Here is an 11495-nt window from a genome sequence, read left to right on the forward strand (position 1 = left end):
GAAGAGCCCTCATGAGAGGCCCTGCCCTTGTCCCCCTCTTATACAAAATGGACCAGAGCCTTGTGCCTCCTATGGTGGGCATTTTGCTTCATATATACATACATACATATATATATATATATATATATATATATATATATATATATATATATATATATTTTTTTTTTTTTTAAGTAGGCTCCAAATGAACCTCATGCTGCCTGCTGTGCTGTAATAAAATCCTCTGACCCAGGAGTCCTGTGTCTTCCGCAAGCTTCTATGAAACAATGGTAGGCTCGCTTGTTAGTTTGCCAATAGGAAAGACATCTCAGACCCTTTGTGTTTTTAACAAGAACTTCAGGGAGCAGAGCACTATCATTGGCTCTAGTGGGCTTCCCCCCCCCTTTCCTAACTTTATTGATATAAAATTTACCTCAACAAATGCATCTATTTTAAGTTTGAAGTTTAATGGACTTTGACAAATTTAAACAGTTTTATGTATTTTTGAATTTTGACAAGTGTATGTGGAATGAATTATGCCCGACAACACATCCAAGATACAGATCATATCCACCAAAAAATTCCCTCATGCCTCTTCCCAATCAATCCCCACTCCCTGCGTCAGTCAGCTAGGGATATGCTTTTTGTCACCATAGATTAAATTTGTGGTTTCTCGAATTTCACATAAATGGAATCATATAGTATTCTTTCTCTTGTGTCTGGCTTCTTTCAATTAGTATAATTTTTTAAAAACGATTTTATTTATTTATTTGACAGAGAGAGAGACAGCCAGTGAGAGAGGGAACACAGGCAGGAGGAATGGGAGAGGAAGAAGCAGGCTCCCAGTGGAGAAGCCTGATGTGGGGCTCGATCCCAAGACTCTGGGATCACGCCCTGAGCCGAAGGCAGATGCTTAACGACTGAGCCACCCAGGTGCCCCTCAATTAGTATAATTTAAAAGATTTTTTAAAAATTTATTTATTTGAGAGAGACAGAGAGCATGAGAGAGAGAGCGCAAGTCTGGGGGAGAGGCAGAGGGAGAAGCAGACCCCCGCTGAGCAGGGAGTCCAATGTGGGGCTCCATCCCAGGACCCCGGGATCATGACCTGAGCTGAAAGCAGCTTAACTGACTGAGTCACCCAGGCACCCCAGCATAATTTTAAGAGATTCATCTATCTTGTTGTGTACATCAGTTTTTTTTCCTTTCCTTGATACTCATATCTCTTCCCAACCCACAAATGCTTACATTTATTGTTGTGTGTTTTTTTTTTTAAGGAATACTCCGTGCTATATTAGTTTCAGGTGTACAATGTAATGATTCAGTAGTCCTATACATCACTCAGTGCTCGTCATGATAAATGTACTCTTTTTTTTTTTTAAAGATTTTATTTATTTATTTGACAGAGATAGAGACAGCCAGCGAGAGAGGGAGCACAAGCAGGGGGAGTGGGAGAGGAAGAAACAGGCTCATAGCGGAGGAGCCTGATGTGGGGCTCGATCCCATAACGCCGGGATCACGCCCTGAGCAGAAGGCAGACACTTAACCGCTGTGCCACCCAGGCGCCCCATTGCCACCCAGGCGCCCCAATGTACTCTTAATCCCCTTTATCTATTTCACCCATCCACCCCCACCATGTCTCAGTAGTTTTAGAAAAATTCCTTAAATAGATTTTATTTTTTAGAGGAGTTTTTTTTCCTTTTTAAAAAAATTTAAATTCAATTATTTAACGTATAACGTATTATTTGTTTCAGGGATACAGGTCTGTGATTCACCAGTCTTACATAATACCCAATGCTCATTACAACACATACCCTCCCCAATGTCCATCACCCAGTTACCCTATCCCCCCACCCACCTCCCATCCAGCAACCCTCAGTTTGTTTCCTAAGATTAAAAGTCTCTTATGGTTTTTCTCTCTCTCTGGTTTTGTCGTGTTTAACTTTTTCCTCTCTTCCCCTATGATCCTCTGCCTTGGTTCTTAAATTCCACATATGAGTGAGATCATATGGTAATCATCTTTCTCTGATTGACTTATTTTGCTTAGCATAATAGTCTCTAATTCCATCCGCGTCATTGCAAATGGCTTTTAGAGTAGCTTTAAGTTCACAGAAAAACTGAGCAGAAAGCACAGCGAGTTCCCATACACCCCCTGTCCCCGCTCAGGCACAACCTTTCCCACTGTCAACATACCCCACCAAAGCCGGACATTTGTTACAATCGATGAACCTACAGTGGCATATCGTTATCACCCCAAATCCATGGTTTACCTTAGGGGTCACTCTTGGTGTGGTACGTTCTATGGGTTTGAACAGATGAATGACGACATGTACCCATCATCATAGTGTCATACAGAGTAGTTTCACTGCCCTGAAAGTCCTCTGTGCTCTACCTATTCACCCCTCCCTCCCCCCAACCCTTGGAAAACACTGATCTTTTTACGGTCTCCAAAGTTCCACCTTTTCCAGAATGTCATTTATGATCACACAGTATGTAGCATTTTCACACTGGTTTCTTTCACTTAGTAATATGCATTTCAGTTTCCTCTATGTTTTTTGGTTGCTCGATAGCCCATCTATTTTAGTGCTGAATAATATACTCCCTGGTCTGGATGTACCATGGTTGATCACCCATTCACCTACACATCTTGGTTGTTTCCAGATTTTGGCAATTATGAATAAATAATTATACATGTAATTCATACATGTTAAAAATTATTATGAATAAAGCTTCTATAAGCATCCACGTGTAGGTGTTTGCGGACATACATTTTCAGCTTTGGTAAATAACAGCAAGCCTGATTACTGGATTGTATTGTAAGAGCATGTTTATTTCTGTGAGAAATGACGAACTGTCCTCCAAAGTGGCAGTACCATCTTGCATTCCCCCAGCAATGAGTGAGAGTTCCTGTCACTTCCGTCCTCACCAGCATTTGGTGTCAGTGTTTTAGATATTGGCCACTCTCTTTTTTTTTGGATTTTATTTATTTATTTGACAGAGAGAGCATTTGACTTGCGCGTGCACAAGCAGGGGGAGTGACAGAGGGAGAGGGAGAAGCAGGCTTCCCACCCAGCAGGGAGCCTGATGCGGGCTGGATCCCAGGGTCCTGGGATCGTGACCAGAGCCGAAGGCAGACACTTAATTGACTGAGCCACCCAGGCACCCCAGATTTTGGCCATTCTAATAGGCATGTAGTGGTATCTGGTTTCAACTTGTGATTCTCAGATGACATATTTGCCATTCTTGTATCTTCTTTGGTGAAGTGTCTGTTTACATCTTTGGCAATTTAAAAAAATCGGGTAGTTTGTTTTCTTATTGTTGAATATCAAGCTTTTTGTAAATTCTGGGTAACAGTCCTTTATGAGATGTGTCTTCTGCAAGTATTTTCTCCCAGACTGTGACTTGTCTCCTCTTTCTCTTGAATCTGGTGAGCTTTTACGTATGAGAGAAAATTATATTTCTATATTCCCATGTTGTTTAAACTACTGTTATGCTGGGCATTTCTTGCACCCGAAATGAATTCTAACTAATACAGGAAGTCATACTTCCGCTGAGAACCTTCCAGCGGCTTCCCTGCATGCACTTCTCTGTGAGGCTGGTTTCCTCCCGTCCTCCGGAGGTCCTGCATGAACACCTTTCCTAACAAAGGCCCTGCCTCCATTTCTCTACCTTTGCACGTTGTTCCTTGACTTCATAGCCGCTCTCCGCTAGCCGTGGCCGCTCCCATGGGGCCAACATTCATTAAGCAACAAAAGAGGCACCAGGCACAGTCCTAGTTTCTGTTGTCGGGTAACAGCGGTTTTCTGTTGCTTCCTGTCTGCACTGTAAGCACCTGTTGGTCAGGGGCCTTATCAGTCTTGTTCGTAGTTGCAGCCCCAGCCCTAGCACAGGCCTGGAACATAGTAGGTGCTCAAGAAATACTTGGGGGAATGAACGAACGAGGGTGCCTGGCTGCGAGTTGATGCCCTTCATGGATGTTCAGGTTTTGTCAGACCCTGGCGGGCAGGTCTCCTTTCTCTGCTTTTCCACCGGGGCAGGGATGTGGCCTCCACTCCTTGGGGTACTGGTGGCGGAACACATTCCTTCTCCCGTTTCCGCTTCCCTCACAGGAAGTAGGCCGGCAGGCTAGGGTGGGATTCAGGCAGCAGCCCGGGGAGCGCAGGCAGTGTTTCTGCTCTGGAACATGGCAGTGACCCCGGGCGTACTGGCCCCTCAGCCCTGCCCCTCCCACTGGACACAGCACCTCTCTGCCCTGCTCCCACCTTAAATCAGAGTTGTGGGGCTCAGGCTGGGAGGCTGGGCAGGAGTCTGGAGCCCCCACAAATGCTCTCCAGGCGTCCTCCTCCTCTATTGGCTTTGGGCTCTCACCTACTCGATGGGAAGCAGGTAGGGGGCAGACATGAAATCTTGGGAATAGAAGGTAGTTTGAAGATAGTTTGAAAATGCATATTCAACCTTTTTTTTTTTTTTCAACCCCGTGTACCACCAGCAAAAAACAAGTTTGACAAAAATCTCCTTGGGGGTGGGATAGGGGTTGTGGAGAAATCGAAGCAAAGGTATTAAAGATTTGGAAACACTGCTTTAAGAATGTGGAGACATTTGCATAGTGAAAATGAGATGCTTGGTGTGAGTGTGTGTGTGGCTGTTTTGCGTGTGCACAGGTGCAGGTCGGAACAGAGGGAGCAGCTGTGTGTCCCTGTTTGCGTGAGCACCGCTGAGGCCCTTGCGTGATTGCTCAGGTGTGAACACATGTGATGTACTGTCTTTTCTAGATGGAGGGGAAGGACATGCCATGGGATGGAGGAGGGGACGTCTCTGAGTGGAAGGCCAGGGTGGTCCTGCCCAACAGCTGGCCTAAGTGGAAGCCAGCCTTTTCCCTGTCTGCTGAACTTGATCAGCCAGACCAGTGGAGCTCATGGTCATTTAAGGTGCTGACTGGTACAGACAGCTCATTGGGTGGCAGGCCACCCAGGGCCAAGATGGTGCAGGCCTTCCAGGGGGGCCCTGGGAGCTATTTTTAGTGGCCTGGGCTAACTCCCAAATCTTCCTATTTCTGGCAGTAGAAGCGTGCCCTGAAGGATGTGGAAAATTTTCATGTTAAGAATGTCTGGTTTCCCTTTGGCTATGCAAGGGCAGAGTAGGGAGACCAGGACAAAGGGCTTGAGGCCCGAGGGCTTCTGGGAAAATTCACCAGCACTGAGAGCATGAAATCGCCTTCTTCCTGCCCTTTGGCCAGTGGCATGGACTTTTAAAAATGCCAGAGTCATTATGGGTAACCATCTGTCCTGGTTTGCCTGGGCTGTCCCAGTTTTAGCACCAAAAGGGCATTCGGGACATCTTTCAGAACCAGGTAAACTGGGACAGTTGGTCAACCAAGCTCCCTTCCAACCTCTTTTAGTTCCAGAAGTGAAATGAATAAGAATAAGAATTGAACTATATGTATCGTCTTCCAGACTGTTTATAATCATCCTATGCCATTAGTACTGTCATCTCTATTTTACACACAGGAAACTGAGGCACAGAGAGATAAAGCAACCTGCCTATTGCAGAACAGCTAGCTGAGTGGTGGAGCCAGGCTTTAAATTCTGCTGTTCTGGGGCCAGAGCCCCCCCCCCCCCCATTATGCTGCTCAGAAATAGGATGGTTTTGGATCCAGGAAAATCTGGGTTCATTGACTTTCTAGCCAGACACTTAACCTGGGATAAATAATACCTACTTGGCCAGGTCGTCATGAGGGTTAACTGAGAAAGTGTCGCTGCACGATGCCTGGGGCTCCGAGGTGGTCAGGAAGTACTGGCTTCATTCTCCACTGCTGTCCCTTTTGGGACGGCAAGACCTGGCTGTGTAAATCTGCTGGTCTAAGTTGTCCTGAGGCCAACCTCTTGCAGTCTGCACACCGTGGCGCCTGGCCCCCTCTCTGGCTCCCGTGCCGGGCAGTGAGGGAGGGAAGCATCACTGTGTAGCCAAAGAGAACCAGGTTCTGCGCGTCCCCAGCCCCGCTTCCACCCTATGGCCTCCCTGCTCCTCCTCCGGCCTCCACTTTCCTCAGCTGTAGAATGGGCGAGTGAGCCTACCCTCAGGGTGGGGGGGGTTGGGGGCGGGGTTCAGGAAGATCACGTGGGACCTGCCGTCCCCCATCCCGTCCCCAGCTCCCAGATCACCCCTCCCGCTGCAGGTCCAGAGCGTGCGGGCGAAGGGGCTGGGGCTGTGGGAGGGGGCGCGGGAGGTGCGGACGTGCGTGCACGGCCTGGCACGAATGGAATGCGCTGGCCCCGCCGAGACTCGCTGTTCCTTCCGCAGGCCGCACGTCAGCGCCCAGCAGGAAGGGCCAGGCGGCCCGCGTTCCCAGCCGCCCTCCTGGCTGGGGAAGTGGCTGAACAATAGGGCCACCCGAGGGACCGTGCCCGGGTGTGCGTGTGCGTGTGTGTGGTGTGCATATATGGTGGGATGTGTGTGTGGGGAGGGGGTGTGGGGGGGTGTGGGTGCGTGTGGGGGGAAGTGTGTGTAGGGGGGTGTGGTGGGGTATGTGGTGTGTGTGTGTGGTAGGGTGTGTGGTGTGTGTGAGGTGTGGAGGAGGGTGTATGGTGTGTGTATGTGGTGGGATGTGTGTGTATATGTGTGTGGTGTGGGTGTGGTGGTTGTGTGTGTGGGAGGGTGGGGTTTGTTTGGGGGGAGGTGTGTGTGTGGTTTGTGTGGGGGAGTGTATGTGGTAGAATATGTGTGTGTGGAGTGTGGTGTGTGTATGGTATGTATGTGGTGGGGTGTGTGTGTGGTGTGTGTATATGTGTTGAGATGTGTGTGTGGTGTGTATGTGGGTATGTGTGTGTGTGGTGTGTGTATCTGATGAGATGGGTGTGTAGTGTGTATGTGGGTGTGTGTATGGGTGGGTGTGTAAGTGCTGGGATATGCATATGTGTGGGTGTGTATGGTATGTGGGGGTGTGGTGGGTGTTGTGTGGGGTGGGGGGTTATGGTAGGGTGTTGGGGGGGTATGTGTGGGGAGTATGGTGTGTGGGGTGTGTGTGGTAGGGGTTTGCTATATGTGTGTGGGTATGTGTGGTGTGTGAATGGGTGTGTGTGTATGTGGTGGGGTGTGTGTATGTGTGGTGTGTGTGGTATGTGGGGGTGTGTGGGGTGTTGTGTGGGGTGGGGGTTTATGGTGGGGAAAGGGGGGTATGTGTGGGGAGTATGGTGTGTGTGGTGTGTGGGGTGTGTATGGTTGGGATATGGTGGGGGTTTGCTATATGTGTGTGGGTATATGTGGGGTGTGCATGTGGTGTAGAGGGGCGTGTCTGGGTGGGTGTGGTATGTGTGGGGTGTGGGGGAGTGTGTGGTATGGGAGTGTGTGATGTGTGTGTGTGTGTATCAGGGAGAGTCTCCCTTACTGGGTTTACTAAGGTGTCAGGCCTATGACCACATCTTCTCGTTTAATACCCAGAACCTCCCTGGGAGGGAGGCACTAGCATCCTCACTGCATAGGAAACTGGTGCAGAGGGGGCCACCAGAGGCAAAGTGGGTGTGTGCACTGCTTTTCCCTGCTGGCTTCTGCCATCTTCTAGCAGTGCTTTTGGCCTGAGGCTGGGGCAGGGGAGAGACTGAAAACCCTCGCTGCGTGCCCTGATTCTACAGTTCATACAAAGCATGCGTGGACATAGTCTTTGATAAAAGAACTGAGCTCTCTGCGCATACCAGAATAAGGCTATGAGTTCAGCAGCACCCGCATTTTACAGGTGGCGAACAGAGGCTCAGAATAATGTGCCTATTCATACTGCAAGTACATATTTATTGTACCAAGGAGATTTAAGCTCCTAAAGAAAAGGAAAGAATTGTAATTAATCTTACCCTTCCTAAATAAATGGTACCTCAAGGTAATCAAATGGTCGATACAGGGAAGTTTCTATTTATGGATTTATGCCTGCTTAAAAGTGTAGAAGGAATGATAGAATTAGAGACACAACATTGTGAACCCCAAATGGATGATTTGGGGGCAGCACAAAAAGACAGGATGAGCCTCCTGACGGAAGAGCATGCATCAACCATGACGTAGGCTTGCCCCAAACTCAAACCCGAATCTTATCAAGCCTCTAGATTTGAACAAATTACAGGAACTACAGGGGACAGAGGAACATGTTAAATGGCACCTCGAGGATGCAGTCAGCCAACTTCAGATGCTGGAAAATATAGATGAACGGCTGGTTTCTTCCACAAATAAATTGAAAAAAGAGAGAGAAACAGTAAGTAAGTAAATAAACAAATGGAGGGAGAATCAAAGGAATAAGGGAGATTTGGGGACACAGCAAACAATCACCAGGTGTAGACCTTATTTAGGATTCTGATTTAAAGAAATTGTAAAACAACGCCCAAAACTCCCATAAATGAAAACCATTATGAAATTCTAATAGAGCCTTACGAATTACCTGGCTGGGGCTAGTGATCTACTTTGAACAATGCTCCTAGATGGGATTCTTGGGGCCAACTTTAAGACTCCCGACTTCTTTGGGTAAGTGGGAACTGCCCCAGGGCACTGACGCCTGCCTGCCTCGTCTCCCTGGGTACTCCAGTGGATCGGCACTCACTGTGGTTTGTGGAAGGAGGGAGAGATGGCTTTCTCTATTCTGTCCTTTGCACTCAGGGTCCTCTGTTTTTAGTGCATGCATCTTGTAGGTAGCCAGGATCTGCCCTTTTTGTCTGCCCAGAATCCAGGGTTTAAAATTAGACCCCTTGAGCCAGGGGCTACTGTGATCTTGCTCCCTGGGAAACAGTGTAAACAAGAAGCTGCAGTCCCAACAAGCTGGGACGTCCAACATGTGTCTAAACCCGGGCGGCCCTAGGTGGTGATTGACGCCCCACCCTTCTGAGGACAGCCCAGCTGAAATCCAGCAGGGGTCTGCAGGCCAGGACCTTAGTGGTGGGTGCTGGGATGTGAGCTCTGTGTTGTCTTCTCTGGATGGTCTTTCCATTTTAAAGATGGGGAAATGGAGTCTCCAGGAGCCTTGCCCAAGGTCAAACAGCAAGTTTTTTATTATTACTAATTCATACATGTCGGCTTTAAAAAATTCTTATTTAAAATAGTCTGCTTTCATTTTAACAGGTTAGGCCAGGTCCATGGCAAAAGATTCAAAAGTACCCAGGAATCTGATCTGTGATAAGGGACTTCTTTCCATACCTAACCCTAGTTTCCGGATTCTCCAATTGAGAAACTGCTATCAGTTTCTCATGGGTCCCTCCAGAGATGGTCGGACCAGCCTTTCCCAGTGGGGTTCCATGAGAGAACTAGGTCTTAATGCCCCACGGGATGATTGTGTGTAAGGAATTAGCCTTTCTCCTCTGCATCCCGTGTGGTACCAGTCACAAACCACCCTTGAGTGAACTGAGAATTGGTCTCATGTCATTTTCCATGTTCTGGGTCAGATCCTGACCCCCAGCTGGTCAATTAAACAAACTGTTCCATACTTTTCTTTTGCCTTTACTTTACCTTGGAGATGGCATATTGTTCCCTTGTGGAGAGCTGCCTCTGTTATGACTGTGGGGTACCCCACCGTGGAGATGTAGGTAATTCATTCATCTGCTTCCTCTGGTGGGCATGTAGCTCGTCGCCAGCCTTTTGCTTCTACCCATGATGCTTTGTGTGTCTTCAAGTGCACATAGGCGAGGGCATCCGTGAGATGTATGTCAGACCTGGTCCTAGGGCCCAGGCTTCTGGGACAAGGACAAAAACGTTTTGCAGCCCAGTCTGGGAACCTGGCCTGGTTATGCAGCCTGTAAGTTAAAGGAGAGGAACAAGAATTCCAGATATTCAAGGAAGAAAATGAACAGTTATTCTGAACCTACTACATGTTAGGCATTTCCACGTTGGCCTCTTTCATTCTCACGGCAGCCCTGTGAGGAGGGTTCCCATTTCACTGCAGAAACTTAAAGAGGTTAAGTCACTTGCCCAGGAGCACATAGTGGGTAAGAGGCGAAACTGGGATTTGAACCCCAGTGATTCTGATTCCAGAGCCTGTGCCCTTTCTGCTCTACCATCTGATGGGCTGCAAATGGTTTTGGAATGGCCACGGGTCAGGCTGGCCTGTTGCCCACCTCCAGAGGATATCATTCCCATGGTAGTCTATGTGCTCGGTCTCCCCGGCATCGTGCAGTGCGTGCACATGGCAACGTGCCGAGAAGCCCATGCTCTGCTCTCAACAACAACAAAATCACTAAACACAATTGCTGCCCGTGAGAGCATCCAGCAGCAATTCAGCTAATTCATGAATTTTCTTTCTCATGTGTTCATTAAGAAATCATTAGTAGATACTGACGATATCAAAGTTGAGAAAGAAGCTGTTTTCAGGGGCTTTCAGTCATTGTGATTTAGAGGTACTTTGTGATTGAAGGAGGAAGACTGGACTGACCCTGCTGGGCTGAGGATCAGGGAAAGCTTCTTAGAGAAGAAAGCAACTGGCTGGGTCCTGAAGGATGAGTAGGAGTTTGCCAGGTGGAAGAGGGGTGTAGGGGGAGTGAGTGTGGAGGAAGGGAATAGCCAGCAGAAGGAACCAGGTGTGAAATAAGCAAGCGCATCTGGAACTGCAAGTGGTTCCCTGTGACTTGGGTGTAGGGAGTGTGGGAGAAAGTGGGGAGAAGGTGGGGGGCCCTTGGAGGGATTTGAAACACACACATATATTCAGTAGGCAAAAAGGGACCCTGGAGTCCCTGACTTGGGTTTAAATCCTGGTCTTCACTGAATGACCGTGGGCAAGCCCCCCTCCACTCTGGGCCTCTTGTCTGCATGTTGGGGGAGGGAAAGGGTTGTGGTAATATTCATCGAGGGTGTCCTTGGTTGGGATTGTGTGTGCTGAGCCCTGACGCACAGGTCCCTCGGCTGTCTTTAGCAATGTGTATGTACCTCATTTGCCATGACCCATCCTCCTAGGGTCAGGACCAGCCAGTCAACCTGGGAACTCCCAGGGTGTGGATAGGGGCATGGTGGGGCAGGGGAAGGACGGGCTGGTTCAGCTAGTCTGGGAACTGGATGGGCCGGGGATGCAGACAGCTGGGAGACTCTTTCCCATCAACTGTGGGGTGGCTCAGCCCACCACACACTGCTTTGGGGGGTGGGGCAGGGGGCAGTGGGAGCTTATTCCTTATAAGGAATAAGGAAGCCACCTGTGAGTACCACCTGTGAGCCAGGCCTGTGCCCAGCCATCTGTTCACATGGTCTCTTTTAACTCTCACCAAGGTCCCTTGTGAAATGGGACCTCATTCCCATTTCACAGATGAGGGAGACCATGGCCCCAGTTCGCACAGATAAAAAGCGTCAAGCCCACAGCCAGAGACTGGGCTCTTTCTGTTCTTCATCTGCTCTTTGCTGGCTTCTTTAGGTCCTCTTCAGGCTCACGACAAAGTAGAGGCAGGGGTCAGCATTCACTGCCCTCCGTTGGTTGAGGTGACTTCTAAGCTTGAGGCAAGGGTAACACCTGGGGTGTCTCCTTCAAATCACCCTCTCGCCCTTGATGCTCTAACAGTTGCCTATTTGAGGC

Source organism: Ursus americanus, chromosome 15, assembly GCF_024610735.1.
Source record: "Ursus americanus isolate L20-20 chromosome 15, mUrsAme1.1.p, whole genome shotgun sequence".
NCBI lineage: Eukaryota > Metazoa > Chordata > Mammalia > Carnivora > Ursidae > Ursus > Ursus americanus.